Source organism: Anguilla anguilla, chromosome 3 (genome assembly GCF_013347855.1).
Source record: "Anguilla anguilla isolate fAngAng1 chromosome 3, fAngAng1.pri, whole genome shotgun sequence".
NCBI classification, from domain to species: Eukaryota; Metazoa; Chordata; class Actinopteri; order Anguilliformes; family Anguillidae; genus Anguilla; species Anguilla anguilla.
Genome location: NC_049203.1, coordinates 7,862,995 through 7,878,189, shown reverse-complemented (window position 1 = coordinate 7,878,189; position 15,195 = coordinate 7,862,995).

The following is a 15,195-nucleotide window of genomic DNA, read 5'->3' as shown; positions in this document are numbered from 1 at the left end:
CTGTGAATAAGCTGCTGACCAACAACTCCTGGTTGCAAGATGGATGTCTTGTGCCCAGCAAGCCAATAAGAATGATTGATTAGATGGATATACGGTCCCAACACACACAGTTAGCTGTGAGCTGCTGTAACTCAGAGCTCTGAGACTTTTCATTGGTTCCTGACAAGAATGCATTCCAAAGCACTGTAGTAAAAAAGAAAAAAAAAAAGAAAAAAAACCTTGCCCTTGTGATGAACCTTACATCATAAGAAATGTTGCCCATAGGCTGAAGCTCACCTTTGCAACAAGGTAAGACTCTTTGTTCAATTAGTCATGACGGGAGATTCAGAGCAAGCCCGGGGCCAAGACTGGTCTCGGTGAGGAAACCAATCCAGCGAGGCTTCGCTGGAATCGAGCCAAGGATGAAGGACAAGAGTTCCTTCAGCGTCGACAGGCAGCCAGAGATTCCATTAAAACCACATGGCACCGAACCAGCTGGATCCACACCACCGTCTTCAGTAAGCGACCAAACCCGAGTGACTACAGCGACCGAAAATCATCAAAACCTTCGGTGTATATGCTCCTCGTTGTGTCCGGGCTGAATATTGTCTTTTTTGAAATAATCGTTTTATGCCATTTGCTGATCATTTTGTCATAAATGTTATGTGTTACACATTGCGTTCTCTCTTTTCTCCACTCCAGCGATTAAAACAAACTCAAATTTAAGATATTGGAGGCTTCCTCTTAAATTATTTTTAATTATTAATGTTAATTGCTTAACTGGTGCCTGATTATTATTAGTGCCCAAGGAAGACTAAGGTAGATAACTCAGGGCAAGTCATAATTTAAGTCCAATCAAATTTGCTATCATAAATGTAATATTTCAGTTGTTATTGCTTGAACCAATTAATAATATATTTTACTTAATGTTTTATTAAGGCAATCCATTTCATAATTTTTCCCCCACTTATCAGAACATAGTGTTATAGCACAACTCCATTTGCTTATTATTTTAATTATGAATCCTTTATGTGGCAAAACCCATTACCCAGGATAACTTGGAACAGAACTACAGTTACCTGTGCAAAAATTTTTTTTTTTTTTTTTAAACAGAGTAAGATCATTCAACAGAGCTATAACCATCCTACAGAAAATGGGAGACAGTTTATATTTCAGTACGGTAATTACAAGACCATAACCAAAGCTGATCATTATAAACACATGCTGGTATTACACTGAAGTTGAACAGCAATGTATGAACTCAATTAAATGAGCTCCACTGGTAGGAAAGTGTGTGTCAACACAGTGAAATGTTGGCAACTCTGGCTGTATGTGTCTCATCTCTTGGAGTGAAGCTGATTGCGCGTGCGTTCCCACAGGACACGCCAGATGTAACACAGAAGCGAAAAGTGATGAAACTCTTTCATTTTCATAGGCAAGGTGCGAGGTTGCGACGGTGGTGGTGATGCCGGGTCCTCTCGTTTCCCCGGGGCGAGAGTGACAAGCAAAACTTCACATTGCGGAAAATAAGGAATCCCAGTCAAGCACCAATTATTTTAACAAAAACGTAAGAAGAGAAGGCTGTACGCCGTACACGCCAACTCATGTCAGAACTGCTAGGGCTAAGCAGGAATGTGGTTGGATTGGAGACCGGATGAAACTAGTCGCTGCTGGAAGCGATGTTATTGGACCTCTAGCGGGCATACATAGAAATCCGGCGCTCCTACACAGCGATGGAGCAGGTGCTGTCTTTTGGGTGAGGCATTAAGCTGAGGCCCTGGTTCGTGGAGGTCGTGTAGCACGTTTTTTAGAAAGAGTACAGTCCGGTTCAAATTCACACAAACCTGGCTCTCTGCATTTGACACCCAGCATTACTGATCAGTATGTCCCAATCACATTATGAAATCTCCATCCCTATTACATTATTTTACGCCCTTGCTTGATTAGATAATATTGGAGCCACTCACAGACATAAAAGGCTACCTTGCTGTGGATCAACCGGCCTGTTTCTTCCATAACAACTCCACTCTACATGTTCGAAAGCTGGCATCAATGTAAAATAAAGCAGGAAACAGTTTGGCTTATGTTAGCTAACAGCTACTTAATTAAATGACAAGAAATAAAATCTAAGAGAACTAAGTCTGGCATGGATCGTGTAGCATGGAAGACCAAACAGTTCAAAACCTGGGAATTACTCCCAACCTGTCCATCCTGGACATCGATATACAGAGCGATATACCTTTGAAACAAACAGTTTTGCATTTGGTGCTGCAATGGAGATATACGTTTTCCAATGGTAAAGCACCATCATAGAACAACTTATTTAAGAAGTAATGTTTTATTAAAAGAAATTCAACAGTTTATAATGAGACTGCTCTCTGCACTTTATCTGTGAATACCTTATCCAAGACACGGTGAGCTCGTTATAATATTCTGATGTCTTGACTTGTGGTCTTCTGTCTATTTAAATGACAGTTATAAGGTATATTGCAGGAGTGTTTATAATTTTATTTAATCTTTATCTAATCAGAATTGAGCTTGAAATCTCTCTTACAAGGGGGACCTGACATACTGTGAAACACAAAGAAACCCAACAAGACAGTCGACAGTCAAGTTACAAACCTCAAATGGGGGAAGAGACAGTAGTGTGACTCTCTCACGTCAAGTCTCACAGGTCCATAACTGCCAGGAGGCACTGGCTTACCCAGTAAAAATAACCACAATTTTTATAACACATAAAAATCAAATGTGAAGCTGAGAGTCAATTATGATTTCACACGGGGTGCCCTTTTGGGATGTAATTACCATCGCTATCGCGCAGTGATCTGCGGGGCTCATCCCTTCCTTCAACCCTTTAATTGGCGTCTCTCACCGCCAGGAAGGTATATTCATCCTGAGCTCTCAGAAGAACATCGCTTCATTTCCTGTTATCTGAGTTACTTTAAGAAATTAGCCTTTTTTATGTTTTTACATAGTTACACAACTGACTTTTTAAACGTGTTGCATTTTTTTTTTTAATTTTTTTTTTTTTTTTTTTTTTTTTTTTTTTTTTTTTTTGGGCACACAATTAAAGCTTACCAGAGATGATTTACACAAAATTATCTCCACTCAGATTCATTCAGATTCTGTACTTTTACAGTTATACAGCTGGTGTCTATCGAGTTATGTGCATACTATAGGTTTGTGTTGTGGGTCAATAAGATGACTGGGACTATAGGATTGGGATGAGGGAATGAGAACATTTTAGGTAACAGACTTTAGACATCTTAGTCGCTCACTGACCACTAACAGTGTTTCCCTCAGTTTTTTAAAGAGACCTATACCCCTAGGCTACTACAATTAGGTCTTCCTTCTTCGCTCTTCTCATTTTCCATAAAAGGTTCCTTATCACACACTGTAAGTAAATGTTTTTTTTTTTTAGAGAATTCAGTTCTGACACATTGCCCTGGTTATGAAGTAGCTGTGAAGGCAGTCTCATTTGAATGGGTTATGTATGTGCGGCCAACTTAAATCATGTGTTATTAATGGGGTCCCTTGGTGAGGAATAGGTTTGGCAGACGTCTCCTAATTTCTGTGGCTTTGTTTTACATTATCGTTTTGGCCATCCGTGCCCAGCGGTAGCGTAAGGGCCCGGAGCACGGGGCCAGTTGGCCTCGTGTAATCTTTCGATTCGCCGTGAGACTTTGGCCAGACCTCTGCGGAGGGCAGCCAATCGAGTCACACGTCACACAAATATTTGAGATAAGCCGTGGCACGGCGCGAGAGAGGCGACAGCAAAGCAGGGCCACAAAAAACTCCCAGCGTCCTCTCAGCGGCCAAAACTTGCACCGCCATCAAAGTGCCCCCGAAACTACGCCCCCCTCCAGAGATAGCAAAGATTCAAATGTGGGTTAAAGCAAGGTTACAGTTATCAGGGATGGATATAAAACGGCCCTTTTGCCTGCTACAGCAATGCAGACAAGAGAACAAAGGCATAGCTTCTTGATGCTGAATCATGATACCAGACAGTCAGAGTCAATTTTCTCTTTTAACTGACTGACTGATTGATCAGTTGTTGGGTACAGTGATCCTTTGTTGTAACGACTCTCAGGTGAACGGATGCCATTTACGTAGAGCTCAGTTTAAGAAAGCGACACCAGCGTGAATGAAGATCCTGTGGCACCCGAAGATAGCATTCATTTTTTTGTTTGTTTTGCTTAGTCGCCGCTCCTGAGAAACCTGTGCCAGGTGAACTACAGCCTACCTGGCTGACACTGATTCAGTCCAGTGAACATGGGCAAGGTGGCAGAGGGCTGTGTTTTTTTTAAATTTTGTTTGTTTGTTTTTTTAACGCTGCGAGCCGGAAGCTCTTGAGGGGTGCAGCAGCAGCACACGGCTGGATGAAATTAGTTGTAGTGTTAGACTGTGCCAAGGATTCCTGTGAGGGCGAAACTTGTGTCACGTTGCATAATGCTCCCCCCCCCCCCCCCCCCCCCCCCACACACACACACCCTCTCTCTCGCTCTCTCTCTCTTTCCTCCAAAGCAACGGCGTCTCTCCTCATCCCGATGGCCCCCTGCTCACCGGTGTGTGAGGCGCTGAAATTCATTTGCAGATTTCTCTCCTCCCCCCCCCCTCCACCCCATACCCTCCCCATCCCATCCCACACCTCATTCACAGCAGGGCCTAACGCATGGATTCCTTGCTGCTTTCCATCTCCGTGCCACGGACCACATAACAGCCCTGAAGATGTCTGGCGGAGGGCGGGGGAATTGAACTCCTCCGCATAACCAGGTTTTGCAGCATCAAAAACACTGTCATTCCGGTAATTTCATCCAATCATAATAAGTGGCCAGCAATTGATTTGTACCATCCTTGCCTCATCCATTTTAACCTGTGGGGTCAGTAGAGAGTACCTTTTTATTTGTGTGCATTTACAGATGTGCAGTGTTTCTGTGGGATGTATTTTTCTCTCTCTCTTTCTCTCTCTCTCTCTCTCTCTCTCTCTCTCTCTTTCGATTTCAATTTCCATTTTGCTGTACTGGCAGGACAACTACAGTCATACTGCCAAAGCAACACATGTAAGATACAGAAACAAGTAACAAGTATGACCCACAACACAATAATAATAATAATAATAACAATAATAATAATAATAATAATAATAATCATAAACATATTCACATAGTGTAAAAAAGGTGAAATGTACCAGACTCGTGTATGCTACTATCTGACATATAAAAGATGTATTCGTAAATAGCTGGTGATATCTTCGTGTCTCAATCAATCCAGCGTTCACTTTTGCAGATTTACAAACGTCGTTTGTTGCCGCTAAATTACGACTGAAATGACATCCTACTGCTGCCTTAATCTTCGCGGTGCATGAACGTGCAGGTACGCACTAATGTGTGTACATTCATTCCTGCTGGCGTCAAGGAGCTGTTGACAGTTTTCGTGTTAAAGACAGTTTTCAGGGACGTGTGTGAAACACGATTCTCTGGCTGTCAATGTACAGCAGTAAAATAATGAGGTAACATGAAAGACATTCTCCATTCTCCACCAGCAACCTAGTAGTTTATAAATCATCACATGCCCTAGAATCACGCATGTGAGCTTTGAGTACCTTATTGTCTTTTTGTTATTTGACGAATATTGCAAGGCCCCAAATTACAGCTTAATTCTACCTGTGCATGAACATTCTAAGAGAGAAAATAATTGTAGCATTTAACATATTTTCAAGGATTTCTTTTTTTTTCCTTTCTGTGAAACAATTTTTAAAAATTAAGAAGAACTGCAAGGGGAAATCTGCACTCAATAGAAATAACCAAGCAATATGCCTTTGCAAATGCACATTGTTGCTTTAGTGGTCATAGATGGGGGGTGGGGGGGTGGGGGGGTGAGGGGGGGACACAGTAGTCATCAGCACTCCCAGCCTGTTGGTGCTCAGCCCTATCATCAGTGAAGCAGCTATAAAGGTAGGTGCAAAATTACAGCCTAATGAAGTTCAACAATACGGAAGATCAATATTCACTCACTTCTGTGATGAAGAAACTGTGAGTGATCTAACGTGGCATTTGGCATTGCTGAAAAAAAATGAAACACATACCTCCACTCATCATAAATGTTTTTTTTTTTTTTCCCCATCACTGTTCAGTTCCAACATAATGCACCTAACCACTGGACGTTACATTTTTCACGTCTTTCCGGAATTCTAGTTTCACAGAAGAAGAAAAAATTGCCTCAAGGAGTCACTCAATGATGAAAATGACCATACAATGATGATCATACATCGTTTAGAATGTCTCATAGACTTGACAAACTGACAAAGCTACCTAAACAAGGAAGTAATGATTTACAGAAATTCAAACTGATAGACAAACCATGTTCAACTCTATTTGCCTGCTTCTCTCCAGCAGTGAGACTGTTGAATAAATTTACAAAAGATAGTGCGGGGGGATTTTATATTCAATTAAAAGTGCATGTAATTTATTTATTTTTTATTTTATTTAACCTTTGTTTAACCAGGAAATCCCTTGAGATTAAAATCTCTTCTAATCAAAAAAAAAATATTTATGGCACCACTATTAAATCATAATATTTACTGGATTCATTCAAATATGTTTTGAAAATACTTGTACAGTATACCCAAATCCTATACGTACTAGTTTTCATGCACATTTAGACTCGAAAATGGCTTTTGTTAACGTGTCTCAGAGGCCCCAAAACTGCAGAAGGAACCCCAAAGATACGGATACGCAGCCTCGGCAAAAGGATTATGGGATGTTAGTGTATGCAGTAGCCTGCCTCCATTCATTCTGCAGCCACAGGATCTATGACTATTCATTTGAGCACCTGCAATGTGTGGTAGCCACAGTATCAAAGACTGTAGCACAGCGAACTTGCCCGTTTTAGAAGGAGAACCTATGCTACGAACTACGTTACTAACAGCTACTTCTGAAATATTTAAAATGGAAGGTTTCATTTACGGTTGAGGTGTGTTTGCCTCTAGATTTCCACCTTTCTTAATTTTCCCTTTTCTTTATCCTCACTATCCTCCTTTCCCTACCTGTCATCCTCTGCATTATCTGTCTCTCTCTCTCTCTCTCTCTCTTTCTCTCTCTCTCTCTCTCTCTCTCTCTCTCAGGGATCCCAAAGCATACCAGGCTTCCCCCCACCCCCTTCCCTCCCTTCCCCTCCCCTCCCCATCACTTCCTCCAGTCTCGCTCCTTAGAATTTCTCACCTTCGGAGAAATAAGTTGTCACCGAGGAAAGGAACACAGCCACTTAATCTAACACGGGACACGTAAAGATTCGCATTACGCTGGTCAATGAGCCTTGCCGTGACAATTCTCTTACAAGCGTCCTCGATCATAACTTACAGGAAGCCCGGCCTCGTTCCTCGCGCGCGGGCTGTGATTAAAACAATTCATCACGGGCCGTGCATTATTAAAGGCACCCTCCTGACGCCCCGCGATTTCGCCGCGCTCTCTCTCTCTCTCTCTCTCTCGCGCTCGGCCGACATGCGAGGCGGAGGGCGGCCCGCGGCGAAAACGGGAGCGTTTACGTTCAGACGCCGCGCGCTAGCAAGCCCTGCTTCAGTCGTTAAGGAAACCGTTAAAAACGTTAATTTTTTACATTTTTTTAATGTTTCCGTCTCGTTGTGCGTGCCGACGCTTCCGGCAAACGCTTTCGTTTTTGTTTTTTTTTCTCGCTTCCTTCTGAGGTGGAGGCCGCCGCCGCCGCTCTGGGCTCTGCTTTCTTTTCGTTATAGCCCTTTGATCAGATTGTTTTGAGCTATTGCTCAAGCACATCGCAATAACCACACCAATAATCTCTCTCGCTCTCTCTCTCTCTCTCTCTCTCTCTCGGTTCTTTCCTTCCCCATCTCTCTGAGCGGGACACCAGCTGGTAGGCCTGTCCCTCAAGGGCGAGACAAAAACGCACAACTGAGTTAAGAAACCGCGCTTCGTCTGCTTTAAAACGATAAAGAAGGCCTTCGGAACAGATCACATTACACCTACACTTACGTTCAAAGACCTGCCCATTCCTCTTTCTGAGGAAAGAGTCTCTTTCTTTCATGATTCACGTCTGCTGTCTTCTTCTGTTTTTACTCATCTCTTGAGTATATCACTTGTTGAGAAGGTTTAACGCCATTGTCAGTATCCTCACGGTTACCACCATTGCTGTCATCTCTACCAATGTGATGGCCGTTGTCATAATCGTATCGTCAGCTGACACATGGCCAAGCGTGCCTGCGTGTCCTTTACACTAGCAGGTGTCCTGTACCGACACACATTGTGACGGCATCCCTTATAGAAGACAATTCCAGGGCAAATATGGTTGAGGGCCGGTCATGGCAATAGCAAGTGTGTTCTGGGCTCAAACGTGCGCCCAAAATGCATATCGCACCAGAGAGATGATCTCATCAAGGCTGAGTTTGTGGCGGTGTTCTGGCAGCCAGATTTCGATGGGTTCACCGCCATCATTCCACGGCGGTACGAGGGCCAGTTGACCCGCTAAGTGTGGGCCAGCGCTGGACACAGCACTCAGTTTCTGTCAGGCTTTCCACGATATAACATGTCCTTCATTATTATCTGTGATGCCAAAAAAGTGACCAGAGAAACACGGAAAAACTTCACGGAAACTCTTCTTTGGCAGGCTGAAAAACGTCCTTCATTACGATGCAGCCAGGGACCGGCTCCTGTCTCTTCGGCCTGTTCGAGAGCAGCGGGGTTCACCGAGGCGAGTGATCGCTGTTTGCGCTGCAGACGAACACGGCGCGTGCGCCCGTCCTCACGAAACCCTGCGATTTTTTTAAAATAGCGGCCGCCTGGTCATGTGACCCGCAGAGAAACGGGAGCTCTGATTCATTCCCGATGGCTCGCCGCCCAAGAAGGTTAATGTTTGCCGGTGGAACGAGGAGAAATAATGACCAGGGATGGTTCGAGCTTCCCCGCCTTATTGAAACATAGCGCATTGTTTCTAAGGCAACATGCACCCATTGCAGGACTGAGATGGTGCGATGTTAACAAGCAGATGAAATCAGAGAGACAAGAAAAAGGGAGATTTTTAAACGCTTCTGCAGGACACACCACAGGGAGTAAGACATTGAACTCCACAGGTGTCAGAGCAGTGTAGCCAACTTATCAAGCAAAGATTTCTAGAACATCTTAGCTTAGTTGCTCGAGCTACCAACTTTTTGGACCCCCCCTGGTGATATGGAGTAAATTGTGAAACTCTAGTTTTTTGTACCTTCAAAGATTTTCAGACTTAACAATCATAGAATTGACTCAGTATGAGTCATCACAGCTTATCCTACTGTCGTGCTCATATAAATGCATTTCAAGTGTTAAAATAAACAAACCCTAATTCCATTTTAGCATAGACCGTGACACTGCATGCCTGTTGGGAGGTGTAATTGAGATAATCGTGTCTGCTGTCAGGAAGAAAAAGCGTATCATTTGTTTCAAAAACGGCACATTTAAGGAAGCGCAAATAGTGTCGTTCGGAAAAAAAGAAATAAATATTACCAATTCTGTCGATGTTTGTTGCGACCTATCGACATTATTTACAGCGAGAGAGCCTGGTTTTGTTTGGAGCTGCAGATGTTTTAATTATAGGCTGTCGATAATTGCACATTATAATATGTTGTGTTGACTCACAGTGCCATGACGTGGTTTAATTAGCGTAATTTTAATCGGGTGAGGGTTAATATTGTGATGCTTGCAAGTGTTATATGTTTGAAGGGTAGCATTATGGATGTAATTATCCGATAATAACAATAGGAATGAATGCATTTCAGGTGTTTTCTTTATAAATTACAACAAATATTGATTTTGTGTCTTGTAGCATTTGTCTTGGGTAAGACCTACACTCTCAAAAAGGATGTGTTACCATCCAATACACTTTTTTTGTGCTGGTACTTTTGCTGCTTTCAACACATTTTGTGTCAAAGCTGCAACTTTTTTTATAGCAAATATACAATTCATGTGTTACAATGGGAGACTTTTTAGCACGGGCTGTGTCGAAAGTATCACAAAATGTGTTGCCCTTAACTAGACATGGAGGTGTGTTTTAAAAAATGACATGTTATGTGTTGTTCTTGACACATTTATTTTGAGAGTGTTTTCTTTTGTCATGTAGTACTTGTTCTCCATACATAAGGTGATGCCTGTATACATGCGCAAGAAGCACAGAGGCAACTGTAGCCAGCAGTCCCACGGGGTAACCGGTACTTGGCCATAGACTCACCTGGGAAGGGAGGGAGGAAGGGAAGGAGGGAGGGAGGGAGGAAGGGAAGGAGGGAGGGAGGGAGGGAGGGATTCATTTCACCGTGTCCCTTTGCCCACCAACGACCCCCTCTGGTCATTTGAGTGCCTCGCGTCCTGTTTGAATAACTGGACAAAATGAGTATTGTACTTTATCGAACCTGTGCCTTGTGGTTGTTCCAATGACCTTGATATGCACTTTTGTACACGCCGCTTTGGATAAAAGCGTCTGCTAAATAAATGTAATGAAATGTTTGCTCCTGATTTGTCTTCCATCTTCTCATACCTGCGCACGCTCAACTTGTGGACTGCAGCGTGGGAGGAAAAAAGCAGCGGCTTGAATTTTTAGCGTGTTTAGAACGAGAGAATATGTTTGTACTCTCCCAAATTACTAGCAGAGGTCGCAGCTATAAAGCATGGCTGGGGAAGATTAACAGGTCTTTCTGTAAGCCTTTTTCATGATAAAAAATGATGAACACATACTTAAATATATTCTCATCTAAATTCTCGTGCTTGTCTACTGTGGATAAATGAGGCTCCTGAATTCCAGATCAAAACCAAAACATTCACACATTTGGGTGCATCCAAATCGGAATACCACATTTGGAAAATGTGTGGACAATGTGCAGTTCTTTTTTTTTTTTTTTTGTTTCTTCCCAAAGTTGACCAATGATATTCAGGAGAACAGACTAGCAGCAAAACTGAGCATTGAAGGGGAAATGAAAATAGAGTCATTTGTTGCGCACAACAGAACATGCATTTTAATGCATTTCGCGTCACGTTGACAGGTGCATTCATTAAACAGTGCAAGAAGAAGAGACACACCATCCGCTGCAAATATGAATATGAATGTAGACACAGATAATTTTGCTGGTTCAACAGGTAAAGATTAACAGTGCTGGCTCTGCACGCCCCAATACACACAATGTACACATTGCTCGGCTAAGCTTACCTCTGCCCTGAAACCTATTGTTAGCGATGGGTTTAAGGGTCATGTAGACACAGCTGTTCATACAAATAGTTGCACACATACAGTAATTACGCGAAACCACAGAATTGTATTTATTTTGTTGTGTTTTTATGAAATTTAGAAGCATCTGTAGAAGCAGCTGTTTATACAAATGGATGCACATATATAGTAATTACAATGAACTCCACCACAGGAAAAAAAAAAATGTAGAAATAGGAAAGAGGCATCTGTTTCTGATTAGTCCATAGCCTCATTGTCTGTATTATTACACAGCTGTATACTTCATGTGATTTTCTGATGTTTTAATTGATCATTGATTCTGTTCATTGAAATATAAAATGCATATCAGCATGAACACCAGTGTTGCGTGTCTCTTGTTCACTTACACTCATACTTGTAGAATGTGCTGGTCTCCTTATATGGTCTCTACCGTTCTCTTTATTGGTCTTCCTTCCCCTTGAGTGCTACATAATTAGCTAGGGCAGCCATGCAACCAAATAAACACATATTAAGCCATCCCAGGCACGTCTTAGCTGTGTGTGTCAATTACTAAGTCGCCGTACTTATAGATACATTGTAATTTATTGTGAAGGCGACTACAGCAATTGTTTCGTTGACTGTGTGATAGCACAGTCCCGGGGGTGGGGGGTGGGGGGGGGGGGGGGGGGGGGGTGAGGGGCGGGGGGTGGGGGCTGGGTGCAATCCCCTTTCTCAGAGTAGACGTGTGATGGGATTGAGGATTTAACTCGCCCTCCATATGAGAATTTCATCAGCCGAAGCTTTGGGGAGCGAGCTCTGACAAGGCCCACGCAGCCAGTCTGGCAGCTCTGCAGAGGAAAAGGAAGCCTCATTTTAATTGGTCACTTTGCCATTGTGCCCGCTGATGACAACCGGGTCTCTATTCAGGTAAAAAAAAAAAAAAAGAGAGAGAGAGAGAGAGAGAGAGAGAGAAAAAACATAATAATACAGCACTTTCTTCAGTTTGTGCAAAGACACTTCTTATACTGAGGTCAAGACTGAATGGAGACACTGATTCCACTTACACGCCAGACAGACAGAGAGTCCGTGTGCACGTCTGTGTGTGTCTTGCAAACAGAATATAAAATAGCTCTGGTTTAACAAGAACATTACTGCAAGGTCAACAGGCTCCTTGTCAGGGTCCTCCTGCCAGTAATATTTGCGGCATTGCTACATATCAGAAAGATATGGGGGGGGGGGGGGGCGTTATCATTAAATATCAGAGAGTAACATGGAGAGAGGCTATATTTAAATTTAAGAGAGACAGAGGCGACCATTACACTTCAGAAAGAGTGAGAGCCATTTGAATATATCAGAGAGAGAGAGGGAGTTTCGAAATATGTGAGTTTATCGGAGAGATCATCCTTGGAAAAAAAAAATCAGAGAGCATCTTGATATATCACAAGATATTGAGACTCCGTGTGGCACAGTCAGTGATCAAAACATCAGACCGAGAGGCCGTCGCGAGTCCGGGTCGCAAACGTGCGATTAGAACGTTCTCAGCTGAACATTCTAATGCCGGCGTGACAATCGCTGCTGGTGGCTGAACGCAATGGAGTTCTAGAACATTGGCATAGAATTTTTTTAAAAAGGCCTACTCTTCAAAGGGTTGACTATCAGTCTTCAGAGTATATGTAGGTCATATGCGGGGGGGAGAGGGTGGGGGGGGGGGGGTTGCAATTGCGGTCCCCCACTTGGAAACACAGGCTACAAAATATGGGCTTCCCTACGAAACTTTGAATAGCTATAGATTCCTTACTTTGGTTTTACTACCAAAGACGCCTGAAAAATGTACCTGATTTTCTTCACTGTAACACCCTCTAGGAGGAAACTCTGACCAAACTCCGGTGCTACCAGAGTTAAGGTTCCTATCTCTTGTCAATAGCAGCTCACAGTTGAAAACCATGTCTGATTTTCCACCTCTCTATATTAGCTCAGTTGCTCAGAAAATGGATGAGCTGCTTTATCTGTTCTGTGTGTCGCCCTCAGAAGAAAGGGAACTGTCAAACTAAAGCAGCACAACTGCCCAGTCAGCTGAGAAAGATATGATTAGCACACCGCTTTTGTATCTCCAGAGCAAGATTCGTCAGTTTCGCAGGTGTGCGCATGTCCTTTTCCTGTCACACGGTGCTATGCCAGCAGACTTAAACAAGCTTCGTACATTTTAGAATTTCACCGTTAATTTGTTGACAGTCCCTGGCACCCTCCCTTCCCCACAGCTGAGTGTGGGGCCGGCAGTTTGACCAGAGTACCCAGGGGCCCGCTCTCAACACCCACGTGTCAGTAACACACGCCAGTCTCCACGCCAGCCAAACCCGCAACTGACAGCCCTGCAAATCGCTTTCCCAGAATTTATACTAGGTGCAAATTAACTCCCAAAAATCTTAAATTCCATTCCCAAAACTGCCGATCTTTAGCTCACACCATCTTGGCAGCTTGGAGTCAAACTAAGAATGGGGGGTGGGGGGGGCGGGGGGGGGGGGACTCAAGAGGTTGCTCGGTGACTCCGCAGACTGATTGGTGGAAGCAGCACACTCCGCCCCCGCCTGGCCAATGTGACAGAAGGACTGCGCCCAAGAATTTGAGAGACACCCCACCTAGCTTGAGGAAGGGAACCTCGGGGGGGGCCCCGAGCAGCCGAAAACGAGGCCAGCACACAAAGGGCCCTTCCTCTCAGATTGGCAGCGGCCCCAAGGGCACGTCACAGAGACGGCCCTTGGGATTGGCCGCGGCTAAAGAGACGAGGTGCGGGATTGGCTGTTGCCCTGAGTGCTCTGAACCGCATTAAGCGGGGAAAGCGGTGTGCTGTGACCCTGCGATACATTGGCCGCCATGTTGACAGCAGCCACTGTGGATCTGCGGCAACAGTTATTTCTGCAAGGTGTCTGACCCCAAAGTCATTTCCCTCCACACAGAACGCGAAGCAGAAACAAGACCGTGGGGCATTACTGATGTCATTTCAATGAACCGTGAAGTTTCATCAAACGTTGCCTGCAGTAAACCTGTCTCCCCATCAGTACCTCCAGGCCCAGGCGTGTCGGACTTCAGTCCTGAAGGGCCGCTTAGTATGCAGGTGTTTGTGGTTTCCGTTAAATCAGCAGCCAATTAAAGCCTTGAGAACAAAGCGTGTGGATTATTTAGCCAATCAATGGCTTAAATGAATCACCGGTGCTGAAGCGCTCCGAATTCCAGCAGACACCGGGGCCCTCAACGAACTGAAGTCTGGCTCCCCTAATTCAACCCCTACATGAGACAACATACAGTATAAACTCCAAAATGTATATCTATAACGCGGTCCCGAGGAACAATCAAATCACAGCTGTTTAAACTGCGGTCTTACGCAGATACGGAACGACCTTTATCCATGGCATCCATGTCACGGGCTTGAGAGGGCCACAGAAACCCAAGCACCCTAAATGGACCGCATTTATATAGCGCTTTTATCCGAAGCGCTTTACAATTGATGCCTCTCATTCGCCAGAGCAGTTAGGGGTTAGGGGTGAGGTGTCTTGCTCAAGGACACTTCGACACGCCCAGGGCGGGGTTTGAACCGGCAACCCTCCGACTGCCAGACAATCGGTCTTACCTCCTGAGGTATGTCGCCCCTGTCCGAATTAAACCCGGTGCTCTTCAGAGACACCGAAACATACGAAAGGGGTAAGAGAAACAAACATTTAAATGATCTGTGGGGGAAAAAAAAATTCATAACAGCACTTAAGACAGTTCCCTGCCCCTATCTTAAAGCCTTTCTGTTTGAGATGCCTTTTGAAGAGCGCTTTTCCCTGAGTGTGTGTTACCCGTAATTCGCCTGCGGTGTGTTTTTTTTTTTTTTAAGTTTTTTTTTTCTAAAAAGCCAAGCGACGAACGAGTGCGTTAATGATGGAGTCAGAGCTTCCTGTCTCTTCTCCGCAATCGTTCCCCTAAACACCCCCGCCTTTTCGGTCCCGTGTGTGTGTCTGAGTGAGAGATAACGGGGGGCTG